Source organism: Dipteris shenzhenensis, chromosome 3, assembly GCF_047967505.1.
Source record: "Dipteris shenzhenensis isolate YYH24624 ecotype China chromosome 3, Dip_SZ_1.0, whole genome shotgun sequence".
Lineage (NCBI taxonomy): Eukaryota > Viridiplantae > Streptophyta > Polypodiopsida > Gleicheniales > Dipteridaceae > Dipteris > Dipteris shenzhenensis.
The window spans coordinates 31,372,823-31,391,332 of NC_141598.1; positions in this window are offsets into that span (position 1 = coordinate 31,372,823).

Genomic DNA, 18,510 nt, shown 5'->3' on the forward strand with positions numbered 1-18,510 from the left:
GCTTCCTTTTGTTTTGTGATGGAAGGATCAGCATGTTGCTCCAGTCTCTACCTTTTGCCTGTTCCAAAATTTATATACATTGAATTCTATATGCTGACAGTGAATGCATAGGATATCACTAGATAATTCCTTCATGAGCTCTCATGACTCACCTGGTGATTGCTGTGGTCTAATAATAGCAGCAGAAAAGTCCAGCTTCCTCTTGAAAGGTGGGGCCTGGGAGTCAACTGTTCCAAAGCAAAAACATTTCTCATCATCGAGGAAGAATTCCATAGGGCCAAAGATAGGAAAACAATGAGCTAGAAGTGAGAACCAAAAGAGACACAGGAATTTGCAGGAAAACGCGATGGGGGACCATTTGGAAAATATAAAGCACTCTCCTCGCATTTTGTTGCAAATTCTCCAGTTCTGTTGATATGCATGTCAAATCAAACACTAGATTCATCTCATTGATTCTTGGACAGTATGATTTGATATGCAAGAGAAAGGCTGGAGCTGAGTGAAGCTTTTCATGAGGAATGTGTCAACAATAGGAATTTGTAGCAAAATGCGATATGGGCTTATAAAGCACTCTCCTCGCACTTTCTTGCAAATTTCTAGGTTCTATTCATATCCATCTCCAATCAAATTCCTGGGTGATTTACCACATTCTTGGACAGTATCAATTGAATATGTAACAAGAAGGGTGGAGCTGAGTGAAGACATTTGGACATAAAAAATCCAATGGATGGAAGAAATATATGTCAAAAAACATTGAAAAAAATCTAGAATTCTGACTTTTTTTTCCTTTTCCATGCTATTGGAGTTGCACTGGTGAATCTCCTGCTCTTTCACTAGCTTGAACTCTGCACTCTAGTTAACCTAGAGATCTGGCAGTGATAGTAGTCTTCAAGCAGGTTGCAGTCTGGATGGAGTGTGTTGGGTAGGAAAGGACTAGAGAGAGAAGGAAAAGGAAGATGCAAGGGTCCTGGCAGGGATGAAAGATTGGGAGGCAGGGGAGGGAAGAGTGGTTGTGGAATTGATTATGAAATCATGAATGGCACAAGTTCCAAGGCATAAAGTGTACCTTTCACATGTGCCAAGTTTCAAACTCCAAGAGATCTAGGTCCCATCCACACGTGTGAAAAACGACTACATTCCACACGTGTGGGATTTAGTAGCTGCCTTATTTATATTTTGCACTTATTTGTGGTATCCTGTCTCAGCCCTCTTGCCCTCCAGTCTCAGCTCTCTTGCCTCCCTACCTCCATACTCTGCAACATTAGCATCCTAACTAGCAGCACAGGTTCATCCCCAGCACAGGGTACTCATCAGCAGCACAGCACACTCACAGATAGATTTCAGGTCAGTATTAATGGGTTCTTCCCTCAGTCTCTGCAATCTTCTTGCCTACCATAGAAACAATCCATCCTGCATGGAAATGCATAGACTCACACAACAACACAAAGCAACTATAGACTCGCTTGGTAGATGCGCAAAATAGCGGGCGCATCTATAGGCGTTGCTTTAGTAGAGGAATTACGAGTGCATCTAAAAGCGCATCTAAAAGCTCGTCTATTTGCACATAAATTGATGCGTCTACTTGTGCGTCTAAATCGAGAAAATATGGGGCCGTTTAACATCGCATTTATCAATGCGCCTATATGCGCGTGTATTAGCGCATTTATTTGCACATTTACACTGAGAATCAGATGCGCATTTAGATGCGTAGATAGACGCAAATCAGAGAATAAAGAAGGTGAGATTTTGGTGTACATCATTGCTTTCCAAACATTGCCCATGATTACCAAAGCACATAATTTTTTGCAAGCCCACATATACAAGAATTAAGTGAGATGAGGAGAATGAGACAATATGTAAAATAGTTTTGCCAATATCAATTATGGGGCTATGGTTCAATCTCATCCTCAATGAGATCAACCCTTGCCAAACTATCTACTTCAAAATCCAAACAAGTGTTTAGATCTACAAATACATTCAACCCACTACTACTTGTGCCACTCATGTCCTCATCGAAATTAGCATCTCGAATGGTAGGCTCGTCCTCACGGGTAATGGCCTCAATATCTATATCTCCTATCTCATGATCATCCTCCTCTCTCGTATCACAGTCATCATCACGTCCATGGCCATGATCATCCTCCATACGCTCCATATTAGTAAATGTACTATACATCACTTTGGAACGTGGCATAATAGGTATGACATGCCACCATCTATTATTATCCACCATTGGTTGATAGACAACCTAATTCAAACACAAATATAATCATGTTATTTTTCTTGCATCAAATATTTAAAAGCGAGTATTTTTATATGTGTGCACAATACCTGTTCACATTGTTGCGGTAGTACTAGTGTGTCCTTCCTACTTTGCCAAAACTTTGTGGAGTCAATAGTTACAAAGCCACTTGCATGGCATTTGATTGTTGCATTAGGGCCTCTTTTCACCACGTCCTTAAACCACTTTACATCCAAAACACACACAAAGAAGCGTCAAAAGTCAAGCATAATAATATCTTGGATTATGCCACAATAATCATCCATGGCTCCATTGGCTCTCTCAAAGCTAGCAATGACGCCGCAATCTTGTGTGTTTCTCTTATCATCAATCCGTTGTGTTCGAAAATGCTTGCCCTCACACCATATAGCATTGAACATAATGCAAGTCCATATTTTATTTAGTTGTAAAGACAGAGAAATCACTGTAGGAATGCAGATCTTCAAGTGTGATAACTACATGTGAGGGTAAAACTGTACTTATGGGTTCTTCCTTCAGTCTATGCACACTTCTTGCCTTCCATAGACTCAATCCATCCTGCATGGACATGCAAACACCTTCAAATGACTGAAGGCATATTCCAACATGTTGCTTCATGAATTTGCAAGAAAATGTGAGGAGAAGGCCTTAGGAATTTCAAACAGCCGAAATCGCATTTTGTTGCAAATATTGAAATGTTGCTTCATCCACCCCTATCATTCTGGTTTTGTGACTTCCATAGTTATCCATGGCTGTACTCTTCTTGCATAAACTCCATTCATATTGTATTTAGTTGTAAAGATAGAGAAATCACTGTAGGAATGCACCAGCATGTCACTTCAGGTATTTGCAGGAAAACGCGATTTGGACCTGCTAGGAATTTCAAACTCCTCATATCGCATTTTATTGCAAAATTTTCAATGTTGCTTCATCCACCCCTGTGATTGCCTTTTTGTGTCATACCATGTTCTCCATGGCTATAATCTCTTTCCATTGCTTTGTATGTAGTTTGTCAGAGTGATGGCAAGAACCAAGTCAACTGCAAGGAAAGATGGCAAAGGGCCAGGGCTTGCAGCAACAATAGTTGGGGCAGGTACGAAGAAATTTAGTGTGCCTCCAAAGGGAAGAGCTGCACATGGCAGGAAGGGTAAGCCAATGAGCCTGCTCAAGCAAAAGGCCAAGAGATTGAATCATGGTGCAGGTGTGCTAAGGGAGATCAGGAAGCAACAGAAAGCTATAGGCTTTGCAATCCCCAAGGCACCTTTTCAAAGACTGGTGAAAGAAATATGTGATAGTTGGCACCTTGGGTTCAGGTGGAATAGGACTGCCATTCTTTCCTTACAGGAAATGGTAGAGGATTACTTGGAAAAATATTTTGAAGATGCAATGCTGGTAGCAGCCCATGCTCACAGGATGGCTTTGATGGCCAAAGACTTCAACACTTTGTCCAGAGTGAGATGGAGGTATGACAAGCTTGTTCATCCTGTGGAATGGCAGGACATAAAGATGAGAGACATATTATTAATTCCACCTACAAGGAAGTTGAAGGTAGAGGAGGTTAAGGTTGTTGAAGTAACCCACTCAAAGAACACCAGAGGGAAGGCTGCTTATGAGGAGTCACTGAAGCAGCAAATAAAAGAAACAAAATATGTTATAGATGTGGAGACTGGAAAGAGGGAGCTGCAGATACATAGAAGGTTGTAGGAGCTGGGCCCTAATATAGTTGTCCATATTGAGGATGAATTTTCAGTGAATGATTTTGACTTGACAAAACCATGCTTGGCAGCATTGGCTCATAAGAATGAGTATTGCTCAGATACTATCATTCTTGCAATGCTCTAGTAAGTGTCTATTATTTTACATTTTTTGCAAAACAATCCTCCTTGTACCTCCTTCATACCCTACCCTAATTATTTTTTGGTCCTATGCAGCATGATGAGAAGCTGACTTCACCCCTCTGTACAGCATACAGTCCATATTATTGATCCTACCATTTCTTCTAAGTTAGAGATGTAAAGGAAACTCCCATCAGTATTTCCAACTGGTTCAGACACTGCAATTGTGAAGTTATCGATGTTTTGCTACTTCCATACCATAACAGGTATGTGGGTGACTGCTTCTTTTAAGATTCTTTAAGATTGAGAACTCTTGTAGCCTTTGATTTCCTAATGATTTTTTCCTTATGCAGTGACCACTGGAGTTTTGTTTCTATTGACATCCAGCAGAAGCAATGCTTTATATTCAACTCTCTTAAAAAAACACAGAGAGCTGAAATTGTAAGTGCTGTGTGTGCTTTTTGAACTTAAAACTTCATTATTTTGATATCATACTAACTAAATTATATGTATTGTAGTTGTATTAGAAGGCTTCTAGGTGCATTGGATCACTGTCCTCCTAATGTCTCTCTTTTGGATTTAATAGAGCCAATAAATCTAGAGGTACAAAGTCATTCCCTCTACTGATGTCTATTTCATGCTATGCCTTTGAACTTATTGAATAATTTTATTTTGTTCAGATGTTAATAGTTTCTAACATATCTTTCCAACTGTACAAACACCACAACAAGATGATTCAAGTAGCTACGGATGGAGAGTGCTGATCAATGCCAAATATCTACTTTCAAGCTATTTTGAGAAAGAACAGCTAGACCTTGTAAGAAAAAATAATATTCATTTAGCTTGAAGATAATTGATAGTGATACAAAGTGTTCTAAATCATCATATGCCATTGCAGATGAAAGAAGATAGCTTCAGCTCAAACTATGTATATAATTTCAGAGCTCATACAATTTGGAGGTTTTTGAGCTATGCCTCCCCCAAACTTATTGTACCAGCTACTGTCGAGTTGGGTGAGAGCTCTAAAGTACAAGAAGGTGTCATACACCTTGATGCCACAGATGAAGCTGATGTGGTGCCATAGGAACAAGGACCTAGTGCTGATGAGAAGAAGCCATAGGAGCAAGGACCTGCTACTGATGTTGTTGAGGAGAAGATGGAGCAGCACTAAACAGATGCTCCTGGGGTAGTAGAGGAGACAATGGAGCAGCACCAACATACTGTACAGGACAGGATGGAGCAGCAGAAAACAAATTCTCCAAAAAATGATGATAGGGAGAGCTTGGACCATGTAGAGTAGCCTCTGGATCAAGCTGTACATAAATAGAAAATAGATGTCAGGAATATGTTCTACATGTACAACTAAACACTTCTGTACAAAATTTTACTTGACTGAATACAAAACCTTTGTTTATGGAGTCTGTGTTATCTCAATTTTCAAATTTTCAATGTCTTTGCATTTTGTTGAGCTCTCTCTTCTTTTGAGCACCTGCAAAAAAGCAATATGAATCAATAGTGTAAAGTAAACTAATAGCAGTGCTTAATGAGACTAGGATAAATCAGATGGTGTACCTTTTTATTGTTGTAGATAAATAAAAAGTCATTTGAAATAGAACCTTCTATCTCAAATAGAATGTCATTGTGCAATTGAGCTAGGGAGCAACATTCTCTTAATGAGATATTGACTAGCACATCACCATTCTCAACAACATCAATATCAAGAAGTTTATTTTTTGCACCAAAAGAATCTTCATCTTGATCCATTGGGACTAGTTTTGTGCCTAGCATTCGACTGCGCTTATAATAAAAATAAAAAATAAAATTTTGTGATGCAACCATGTACTTCAGTTGCATAGAAGGTTGGACAACCTCACAAAACACTGAACTATATGTCTTCTTATCCCAACCTTTATCCAAAAATTGTGGCATGCATGCCGAACTTGTTGCTTTAACTGTGAACATTGTTTTTGAAACCTTCACTAGAAAGGTATTAAACAAGTCCACAAAAACTGTGAGAGGCATGCATAAAGAAAATTTTATTATCCTTGTGGCAATATTGGGCCTCAGAGCTTTCTGTACTCCTTTGAAAAGCTTGGCCCTATATGCCTCTGTAACACTAGAATGTGGGTGAGGCCAATCCACTGAATTCCATGCCGGAAGGTCTTGTTTCCTTAACACACCATGTGTGTTAGCATTTTCCAGCAATTGATAAAAATGATCAGTAAAAAATATACCCGATTGAGCTAGCTCTGTTGCACATCGACCTTGGTATTGTTGTTCTCCTATCGATCCATGCTGAACATCTATAAATCGGAGAATACAATCGATGTTTTGCCATGTCTCATACGATGAAGGGTATAAATCTGAAATAAAACAACACGAGAATGTCAATAAGCAAAGAACGAAAGCTTCATCTTAAAAATCCATACACCTCGTAAAGAAAAAAACCACAATAGAAAAATATACAATTAGGCCTATGTTGCGGAAGATCATTCGGATAGTCTCGCAAGACAAGTTCTTTATCCATGTACACATGCTGAATCAAAACTCCTTTCACCGATATCTTCCCTCTGGTGATTTTAAAATCTCGTACTCTTCCCTTCCATGATGCCAAGAAAACGTTTTTTGTCTAGGGTCTTTTTCTTTTGCTAGGTTGCATGAGCACCCATGCTCCTTTCGAAACACTAAACCTTTCCCAAGTTCCTCCCGTTTTGACTATACTTGAATTCTCTACCGAAGAAATAGAAGAAGCAGGTCGACGGGGTAAGGATGTGTGGTATAATTCTGCCTTCATAGCATTATCTTCCACAGAGCATCTTCCACAAGAACGACCATGGTTTTTATTCACCATGGAGACCTTCTGAATCTATAACAATAGCAAAGTAATGTAAACAAGATAACAAATTGAAGTTTCAAGAAAGAGAAAGTGGGTAGACAGACAGTTGACAAGAAACATCTTACTCTATGCCAAACAGGATTAAGGGAGCAGTTTTGGAAAAGAAGAGGCTGCTGCACAATGAGGCAGTGGTGTAGAATTGTCGACCTTTCGAAGGAAAGGCAACACAACATTTCAAAGTTCAAAAGAAGGTGGAAGCGGGAAAGCCCTTGTCAGATAAAATGTCAAACTAGATTCTATCTTCTTGTCCAAAGATCTTGTAAGAATAAAAAACCAATCTCCACATTAATGTAGCACACTTGTACCTACATAAAGTATTGTTTCTTTTTTCTATTTTCTCTTATTTTCATGAATTTCCAATGTTATGTTGGCCCTCTATTGATTGGTTGAGAGCTTCTTTTTCCAAACCGTAAAAGGCCCCAAAATGAGCTCCCTTTTCCCCTAATGACAGCCAAAACCCTTTAGGTTTTTCTAATGTTGAATTCCTAATATTGTATCTATCAAAATTCATCACCATCATCATGGTAGACCATTTGAAGAAAAATTCATCGGAGGTTCATGGTGGCTACTTCACATGACTTAAGGTGGTGTGGATGTTGGATACAATTGCTCCTTGCAACTAAACTTCATCATTGGGATTGTGCAAATTCTTAACATGGGGATGAGAAATGATTTGCTTAAAGATATCCTTTTTAGCTACAGAGTCAATTTGGCTTATCTGTTTCAGTAAGAATGGCACAACCTCCTTTGGTATCTTTTATCTCTTGTCCACATTCTCTGCAACATCAGACTAATCTATAGTAGCTTGTTGCATCCTTGCTTTCTATCAATGCTTTCTTTACTTTGTAGCCTCATACTCTTTGACAATGTTTACCTCTTGTTCTTAACTGGTCAGCTGCATGAGTGTCCCTTCATTGACATCCTCTGGTCCGAAAGATGAATGTTAGGTGCACCTATAAAAAAGAACATAAAAGATCACTGCTTGGATCGCTACATGCCAACTCATAGTCTCATTCTAAAAGATCCATCAAGAGTAGAAAAGTCAATGTATTTTTTGCAGCACAACCACCTACCATTTTACTGATAGAGAAAGATATATAAGAAACAAAGAGCTTGTGAGAAAAGACAACACACACACACACACACACATGGAGATAGATAGATACAGGAAGAGAGAGAGAAAGAGAGAGAGAGACAAATCTTACAGTGGTGGTCTCAAAGTAGTGTCAAAGCAATGTGCTAATAGAGGATGATGAAAAGATAGAGCTTGTAAGAGCAAACAATGCACACACACACACACACACACACACACATACACACACACACACACACACACACACACACACACACACACACACTCACACACACACACACACACACACACACACACACACACACACATACACACACACACACACACACACATATATATATAGAGAGAGAGAGAGACAGAGAGAGCTCTTATAGTAGAGGAAGAGACAGGATAGGATCAAAAAGAGTGATCTTGCAAGCCAAGAGATAGGAGAAAGAGTAGGGAGACATAGTCGAGGCAGCGCCAAGCCAAAGATCATTGTTGAGGGAGAAGCAAAAATTACAAGGTCATTATGAGCTAAGATGTGGGACATGGGATGTTACTTTTTTATCAATTATACCACTTGCAAATCTGCATTTGCAAGGTGCTTCTACAAGAATTCAAAAACACTGTCCATGGACACTTCTTTTTAGTCTAGCCAAACATGAATACACCCATCCAATAGAGAGCCCCCACAACTTTTACCGACCATGTAGTGATATCATAATTATTGATGTCATGATTGAGCCTTTATTTGGATAAATGAATCACTATAGCATCATGGAGTTCCATTTGTCAAAAAGGGAATCAATAACAATCCAATACAGACCATTAAACATCCTAAAACTACTTAAGGTTTGACTATTATAGAGTTTCATCACGGTTTGAGGGTCATTGTTTGCTTGGGTTTAGCCATTTTTGGTGAGGTTCAAGAAATTTTCTATATATAGGTATCTTGCACGACCCATAGCTTATGCATTGCTCAATGGAATTTGGTAAAATTTGTCTTCAAGCTATAGTACACATTCCAAACTTGAATGATTTGGAAAGGCTTGGAATTTGGAGGGGCCGATGTCAAGGTTGAAGACAATCTGATTGTTGAAATTGTGAAGTTTGACATCAATTGGACGACTATGGGCGGGGATATGTCAGAGCACCAGGATGATAAGGCAGTTGAAGTGTACAGCGACTACCATCGTGGGGTCAAGTACCTAGCCATAGGTATCATTAAAGGACGGAAGGTGAAAGAAAAATCCTTCTTGAGTCATTTCCTTTGGGAGCTTGTATATGATATTGGGATATTTAATTGGAGCTCCCAAAATTGAGCCCAGGACCATTGTCATCCCATGGCCATATAGAGAGGATGGATCTGTCACTCGACAGGTGCACTACAATAGTAGCACCAAAATTGTTCCTTTTTCAAAAAGGGGGTGCACCAACAAGGTTGAAGGCTAAGTGGTAGCCACCACGTGTGCGCTTTGGGTTGGCTCACCTCTAATCGTTGAATGATTTAGTGATTAACACAGTGAGGGGACAAACTTCCATGACTTTGTACATGTGAAGGCGAGAGATTTCGAGTTGTGCCTTCTAGTCATGCATGAGAGCACTCTCGGCGGGTAAGTCCTGGAAGGATTGCATGTCCGACCGTGATTGTAACATGCAGGCTAGGATCAGCCGGGGATACGCCGCTCTTGCCAGGCTGGAGCGACAGTGGTACCACTCCCACTTCCAGGACCTGCGGACCAAGTCTCTCCTTTTTTATTCTTTGGTCCGCCCAGCAGGCATGTACGGTAGCCCTTAGTGGGGAGTCGACCTTTCAGACACAGAGTGGGCTCGAGTTGTGAGTGCCTACAAATATTGATGTTTGCTCAGATGATCCGTAGCAAACCATCGATACCACACCAGATCATTCTAGCAGAGTTCGGCGCCTCACCCCTATAGCTTGATGCGCCTTTTCAGGCTATCACCTACCTCCACAGAGTCAGGGAGTTTGGCTCCTCCGCTGACGGTCGCCTCTGCCTACCTTGGTTAGCCCTATCCTCCTCTATGGCCTTATCTGTTGATGGGGACCAGCGATGCTAGTATAGTCGTCTTTCCAGTTGGTTCACCCGACTGGGCCTCGACTTAGACCGGTTGCCCCCTTTTCAGTATAGCCTCGACGCTCCACCATCTCCTCTCTCCCCCACTGACCAGGAGGTCAATCGGCTCATTTGGGCAGATCTGCTTCAGCTCCACACCTGGCGAACATGGTTTCTTCACTCCGAGCTTCCTGTGAAGCTCGACTTCTACCACCGACACTGCCTCCAGATCTCACATCTACCACATGCGCTCCGGATCTCCCTCGGTCAGTTTAGGGTCTCGTCACATCGATTACGGATCGAGAGTGGATGCGCAGAGGGTATCCCATGAGAGGACCGCCTTTGCCCACTTTGCGACTTGCAGGAGATTGAGTCGGAGGAGCACTTTGCTTTCAGATGTCCTATCTATTATGCCATTCGAGGCCGATACCACTACCTCTTCCGCAACGGATTCCGCTCCCTCCCACACATGCTGCAGTTCCCGGATCAGCGATGCCTAGCCGCTTTCTTACATGAGATGACCTGCCATCGAGATACTTCTCTCTGAGCACGGCGACACGAGTAGCACACACAGCGTGAGGACACCCAGCGGCCTATCACTGACTTCTTTCAGTCACAGGATACCTCTTCTCAGTCTAGTCGACGACGTGGACGTGAGCGAGAGCCAGAGCCACGACAGCTACATCAGCAGATAGACTCACACATCTAGGTCCATGACATCTCGTCTCTGCTCTCAGCCCGCCCCACTGGGGTTATCGTTGCCCTCATCCACAGGGCCACCCACCGCCCCCGATGACCGAGCTCGACTAGGCCGTGTGACATCAGAGGCCAATCATCTATCGCAGGGTTTTTTCCGACCTCCCATTTGATGGCCCCTCTATGATTGGTCTCTGACGATCACCACCTGCACATGTATACTGTATCTCCCCCCTCTGCCCCATTTTTGGTGCCCCCCCCTTCTTCTTCTTTGTATCATCTGGAGGTAGGCACATATTTTTTGTATCAGGACTAGACACACAGTCCTTCATAACCTCTTTTTTGTAGAAACGGTTGGTTGGCCCATTTTGAGACCACCACCGTTATGCTCATTGTATTATTTATCTTTAGTCTCATAGACCTTCACAGTCTCCCGAAGACTTTAATAAACTTTCTTTCTTTCTTTCTTTCTCTCCCTCTCTCTCTCTCTCTATATATATATATATATATCTTATATAGATAGATAGATAGCTCTCTCAAATAAATAAATAAATAGATAGATAGGTAGGTAGGTAGGTAGGTAGGTAGGTAGATGGATAGATGGATAGATAGACAGATGGATAGATACATAGATAGAGAGATAGAGAGATAGAGAGATACATACATACATACATACATACATACATACAAACATACATATATACATACATACATACATGCATACATACGTGTGTGTGTGTGTGTGTGTGAATAATAAATTTTTTTGGTTTGAACGATAAGGGTTCAGCATTGTGAGTCTAACCCATTGTAGACGGGTCATGCTACTCTAATGAATAAAAGAATAAGTGTCTCTAGATTTGTGTCTAGGAATGTGTGAGTATGACCACATGTGATTGAGAAAGTATGATTGAATAATTGGAGAAGAAAATAATTGAGCAACTATGCATAATTTGCAAAGAAATCAAAATAATAGCTCTCTTGTTAAAGTCTATTGGGTGACAGAGCTCTTGATGATCTCATCCATTATGTCGAGATCCTTTGTAACCTTTGCCTACTTAAAGGCTCTCCTTCTCTTGAATAAAGCATGTAGTGATTTTGTATGTTGATATGTTCTCTTATGGCGTTCCCTTACTACAACCCATAGCCTTTAAACACAACACATGCTGTCATTCAACAAGTGGAAGTTGGAACCAGAGAAGACAAACTGCCCTGGTACTCTTTTTGTACTACATGCAGATTGGCACATTCCAAGTTCCCACTAGTCAAAATCAACATTTCTAATCACCACTTCCTAATCACTTAAAAAGGTTTGAGTACGAGTACTTGCTCTCATATTATTACCTCCCATAACGTTGAAGAAGTGCTAGACTAAGTACTTGAAAACATCTCTAAACTTAGACTGTAACACACAACTCTCAAGGGAGAGATGAGTGCCAAAATAATCATCTATGAAAACATCACTAAGCTTGGACTGTAACACACAACTCTCTTAAGAGAGATGAGTGCCAGCCCAAGAGTTCCTACAAACATTTTTATACAAACTGAGACTGCAACACACAACTCTCTTAAGAGAGATGAGTGCCAGTCTTAGGTAAAAGATAATTATTTATATTATAATTAAAATTGCAACAGACAACAAAAACAGACTACAACACACAACTCTCGCAGAGATGAGTGCCAGCCTATCTACACACTTAAATACAATACAAAATAAATATTAAACAATTTAAAAAAACTGCAACACACAACTCTCCTAAGAGAGATGAGTGCCAGTCTTAAACAAAACAAGAGAGAGAGAAACATTGGTTACTTATGAAAGACTATAACAAAAATAAGGTGCAGTAAGGTACCTATGACGAGAGTTGGTAGGTATGGAAGTAAGCACTCCAAGGCGACCGAATGCAACCCATGGATCTTCACTGCACAAGCCAACTCACGTTCCAATGCTTCCATCACAAGCGACGACCATAGAGGCTCCAACTATGCTATCTTTGGCCAATGATCTACCTTCGTCTCAACCAACTCTAAGGCTCTCTACACAAGGCGGCTCCTCAGGTGCAGCCCATGCTGCAACTACTGACTACTCTCTTCCCAGGCTCCCACGGACTCCTCTAATCAGGATGGTGCCATATAATGGCCTATCTCAATAGTGATGGCTCCAAAGCCCCCATCTCCAACTGTGCAACACTCTGCAATGCCAATCAACAGAGACGACCACAGAATCTCAAAGATTTTATCGAAATCCTAAAGATTTCGGTCTCTTAAGGTTAGGGTCATCACCACACACATCTTGGTCAAAAAATCAACCACGTGGCACTTATCCACTTGCCACATCATCAGGCACCCCTATCTCGCCACATGTCACCTTATCCCACGTCAGCAACAACTACCACGTCAGTAGCCCTGTGAGGCTACCACATCATTAGATCTAATCCTCTGGCCATGTCATCACTACCACATCAGTAGGCCACATCACCCTACTAGCTCAGATGCACGTCATTAGTGACACATCATCTACCACATCATTTGCCACATCACTTGTGCCATGTCATCTACCACATCATCTGCTGACATCATCATCTATGCCACCTCAGCTGTCTAGTCAGCACTGAACTCTGCAGGCACACATAGTGCTCCCGAGTCACTTCATGTGACCCGACTAGTACCTACTCGGAGTTAGTCCATATGCTCACATACGATTTCACATCATAACGTTACCTGAAACCTTACGTTCATCAGTTCAGTGGAGTAGACTTCAGAGAGTATAAAGGCATTGCAGATTGTTTTAGTGGGTAGATAGCATTTGATTTCACACACACATGCCACCATTATAAAGCCTATTTGGCTATCTCACGACATCGTGCACATCATTTCAGCCTTGTAAACCTCTTGGCTATTCTCGGCGTCATTGCCACAATCCTTGTAATACAAATTAGATTTTATATATTGCAGTTCTATCTTCACTGATGGTTCAGAGATTTCACTTGGCACAGTTAGTGTATTTGCAGTTGATTCATATAGAGATTTTCATGACACTTTTGAGTACATTTCTTGCACCATGTTTATGACTAGCAACCTCAATCTGGAGGCATCTGCTAAGTTAGACAACTCCAATTACAATACATGGAAATACCAAATGGAGACCATTCTTGTACTTTAGAACAAGAGGGAGTATGTCGATGGGTGTACACCTAGACTATTGGACAATCCAGGCACTAGTAGCTCTACTCCATCTGTTGTCACATCACCAGCAACAAGATCTACAACTACACAAATAGTTTTCGCACCACTAGCAGATCCTGCCAACACGAGCTTAAGCAGAATGGGATAAGAAAGACAAGTATGCATATCATCTAATTGACAAGCAAAATATGCAAGATGTCATGCTAGGACAGCTCAACATAATTAAGACATCAAAAGAAGCATGGGATATGTTCGGAGCTCTCTATGAGTCCAAGAACACATCCAATATTCTCACCTTGGGAAACCAAATCAACCAGAGTTTTCGCAACAGGAGTGAAACCGGTCATGCTTATGTACTCCGCATAAAAGACTACAACAATCAACTTGCAGCAGCATCAAGAGAGACTATGAACCTCGTAGAAATGGTTGAAGTCATTCTGAATGGACTAGGAGAGGGATGCGAGAACCTAGTCCAAAGTATTGCCATCCAACAGCAAATTCCGACACTGGAAGAACTTCAGTCAGAGCCCTACTTGGTGAAGAACTCAGGACTCAGGCCCTTCCAAGCACAAAAAGGTCATTCTAATGATCAGGCATTTACAACTTCAAACAGAGTAGAGGCAGAGGTAGAACACATCAGGAAAAGTGGTCATCATGAGCAACAGCATCATCAACAAAATCAAAATCAACATCAACATCAGCATCATCCTCAACAACATCAGAATTAGCAAAGAGGAAATCATTCCAATCAAGAAAGATTTCAAGGACGAGGGAATCCATCCACGAATGTGTCCAACATTCAGTGCAACTATTGTCACAAGTTTGGACACTATGAAAGAGATTGCCGCAAGAAGTAGTATGACCAAGGCGGTCAATCCAGTAGCAATTTTTAAGGCAAAGGAAATCATCATGGTGGACATTCTAGTCATAGTCATTTTGCAAATGAACATGGTAATATGTTTCTTGCAAGTGAGGAAATGCATCAGACTGATACAATGTACCTAAACATAGATTTCAATCCCAAAGAGGACTTCAACTATCAAGTCGACCAAGTGGAACAGGATCCTTGGTATATCGACAGTGGCACATCATCTCACATGACAAATCATCAGGAATGGTTCACAGAAATGAAGCCATTATAAGGACAAAAAAATGTCATCTACACAGCAGTAGACAATACACTGAATCCAATTCAAGGGACAGGTGTTATCCCTATGAACAATTTCTCTGGTATGAAAGGATTAGTGAAAGATATGCCCTATGTTCTGAAGCTCAACAAGAACCTCTTGTCAGTAGGTCAAATGACGGAACACAACTACAGAGTCATCTTCGACGTAGATGAATGCACTATCAGAGACAAATCTAGAAGATGTCAGCTAGTATAGCAAAAGGTGTCAAGGAAGGGTGATAGTACAGAATGCTAGCTACAGTATCAGATAAGCATGCCATGTCACCTCAACTGCAATAGATGCCACTATCTGCAAAATGGCACAAGAGATATGGTCATGTCAACTTCAAGTACTTGTTAGATCTCAGGAATCAGAATATGGAAATTGGGATTCCAAAGCTACAATTTCTTGGAAAAGTTTGTGAAGCATGTTGCCTCAGCAAACAAAAGCGAACCAACTTTGGCAGAAGTACCTCTCATGCATGAGGTATTCTTGATTTGATACATACAGATGTATGGGGTTATGCCTAGGCCCTCAACATCAATGGTTCACTTTACTACTTGACTTTCATCGACGACTATAGTAGATATTGTTGGGTCTACTTTCTGAAAGAGAAATCTGAAGTGTTTTTCAAATTTCAAGAATTCAAAGCCATGGTAGAAAACGAGACAGGCATAAAAATCAAGATCATGAGATCAGATAGAGGAGGTGAATACATGTCTTCAGCATTCATGAACTTTTGCAGAAGTCATGCCATATGAAGACAATTCACATGTGTAGATACTCCTCAGTAGAATGCATGAGCTAAAAGGAAGAATGGGACTTTAGCAGACAATGCTAGAGCAATGCTTAGTGAAAAGCATCTTCCGAATCAGTATTAGGCAGAAGCAATAGCTACAACAAACTACTTGCTTAATCGGCTTCCTACCAAACCGATACAGGGTATGACTCCTTGTGAAGGATTCACTGGACACAAGCCACAGATTGGGCATCTCTGCATATTGGTTGCATAGCATATGCCCACATACATGATGATCATTGCAAGAAATTGGATGCAAAGTCACGCAAATGCATCATGGTTGGCTACAGTGAAGAAACCAAAGCATATAAGTTATATGACCCATCAACTACAAAGTCATTATCTCCAGAGATGTAATCTTTGATGAGAAATCAGAATCGAAAACCTCACCTACACAGGAAATAAAAGCATCAACTTCACAATCATCTACAGAACAGGTTGATGAAGAAGAGCAAGAATTGGTAGCAACACCCTAAGCAAAGCCACAGCAACTCAAACGGTCTACTAGGGAAAGCAGACCTCCAGCTAGATTGACATATGCTCAAAGAGGCAAAGCAATTCAGGTGGGAATCACCAACTATGCTCTTATGACTACCATCATGGCTACGGAAGAGCTAGTGTACTTCGAAGACGCAATAAACAAGCCAGAATGGCAAACTACTATGAATGAAGAAATGGATGCTTTGTATAAGAATAATACTTGGGAATTATGTGACCTTCCACCAGGAAAGAAGGCCATAGCAAACAAATGTGTATACAAAGTGAAGTACAATCCAGATGGAAGTATTCAAAGATACAAAGCCAGATTAGGTTCAAAAGGATTTGCACAACAATATGGTCAAGACTATGATGAGACTTATGGTCCAGTAGCAAAGATGGATTCCATACAGTTCTTGATATCACTAGCGACACTTAGCGAATGGAATGTGTAGCAGCTCGATTTCAAGAATGCATTTCTCAATGGTTATCTAGACGAGGAAGTTTACATGCAACAACCAACAGGTTATGTTTAACCAGGAACGGTGAATAAGGTTTGCCATCTCAAGCAGAGTCTCTACGGCTTAAAGCAAGCACCCAAAAGTTGGTACATCAGAATTGATAAGTATTTTGCTAATCTGGGATACATGAAATCCAATGTAGATCATACTCTTTACTACAAAGTTCAAGTGGAAGACATTACTATTGCACTTTTGTACGTAGATGATCTGATTGTGACAGGAAGCAAGGATACCTTCATCAAAAAATTAAAACAAGACTTATCTTGCAGAGTTCGACATGAAAGATCTTGGACTTATGCACTATTGTCTTGGAATTGAGTTCTGAAGAGATTCAGATAGCACATTCATGATTCAACTCAAGTATGTTGATAGTAGCGGCCAACAGATTTTACAGGTTTAGTAGATAATTTTCATAGAGGCAATGGCTATTGAGCTATTCATCCAAGAGCAATAAACTTTCAAAGTCAAGAAAGAAATCATTATACCCTTCATCAAGATTTTTATTTTTTTCACTTGTATTATCACTTTCATTTGAAGTTGAAAAATGTAAAAATGAAAGAATTATCGGCAGGCATTATAGAGAGATAGAAGAATAGTTACACTTGATGATAGTCATGAATAGAAACATCTTATGGAGCACTAATTTGTGTTAGTTCTTGAATTATGGAGCTGAATCCAAATCCATGTAGATCACCTTTGGGTTTTACACTTGAGCATGCATGTGTATGTGGGTAGACACATGTAAATGCACATATGCAACTTAAATTAGTGACCTTTATTTGTGCAAACCTGATGCAACTCCTGCCACTATACAATAGCAGATTGAGATTTTGAGAGTCGAGATGAGGACTTTGCAGTACGCTGGGGCCCCCCCTTAATTGGTCGTCGCGATGAGGATTCTGTAGGACGCTGGGGCCCCCCCTTCAATTAGTCACGAGTGTGGATGCAGTCATTGATGGTTTACGCTGACTAGGTGGTTACGAGGACCTTCAGCAGATGTTTCAATCATAGGCAGAGGACAAGGTAGGAGATGAGGGCATGGGAGAGCCGTACATGCCCTATTTGAGCATGATTCTCCTCATATGGTGGCACTAGCTCTACTCTTTTGGGATGGTCAGACAATGTGTCCCAGCGACCTCATTCAAGATAGCCTTTTCACATATTATGGCATACGCACCCCATGATGGTAGTGCCTACCTATCCGAGGTATATTGCTAACAATGGTGGTTGGTTGCCTCACAACTACCAAATCCCTCGCTCATTTGTGATGTAGCTATATGTTGAGTTCATCCTCGGGCTAGGGTGGACTATCTCAATGCACGTCTTGGATCAAGAGCTAGACATGGTAGGATGGGACGCCAGTAGTAGACAGTAGGTGTGCGATGTCAGGATGAGGCACCAGAGCTTCATACTATCCCTGCACCTGCATTACCATCCATCACAGGATGACTACATTCGGACGTTCGTTCTATAACCACATCCTTGCACGACATGGTCTCCTTCCTATTGAGGTTTGTACAGGCA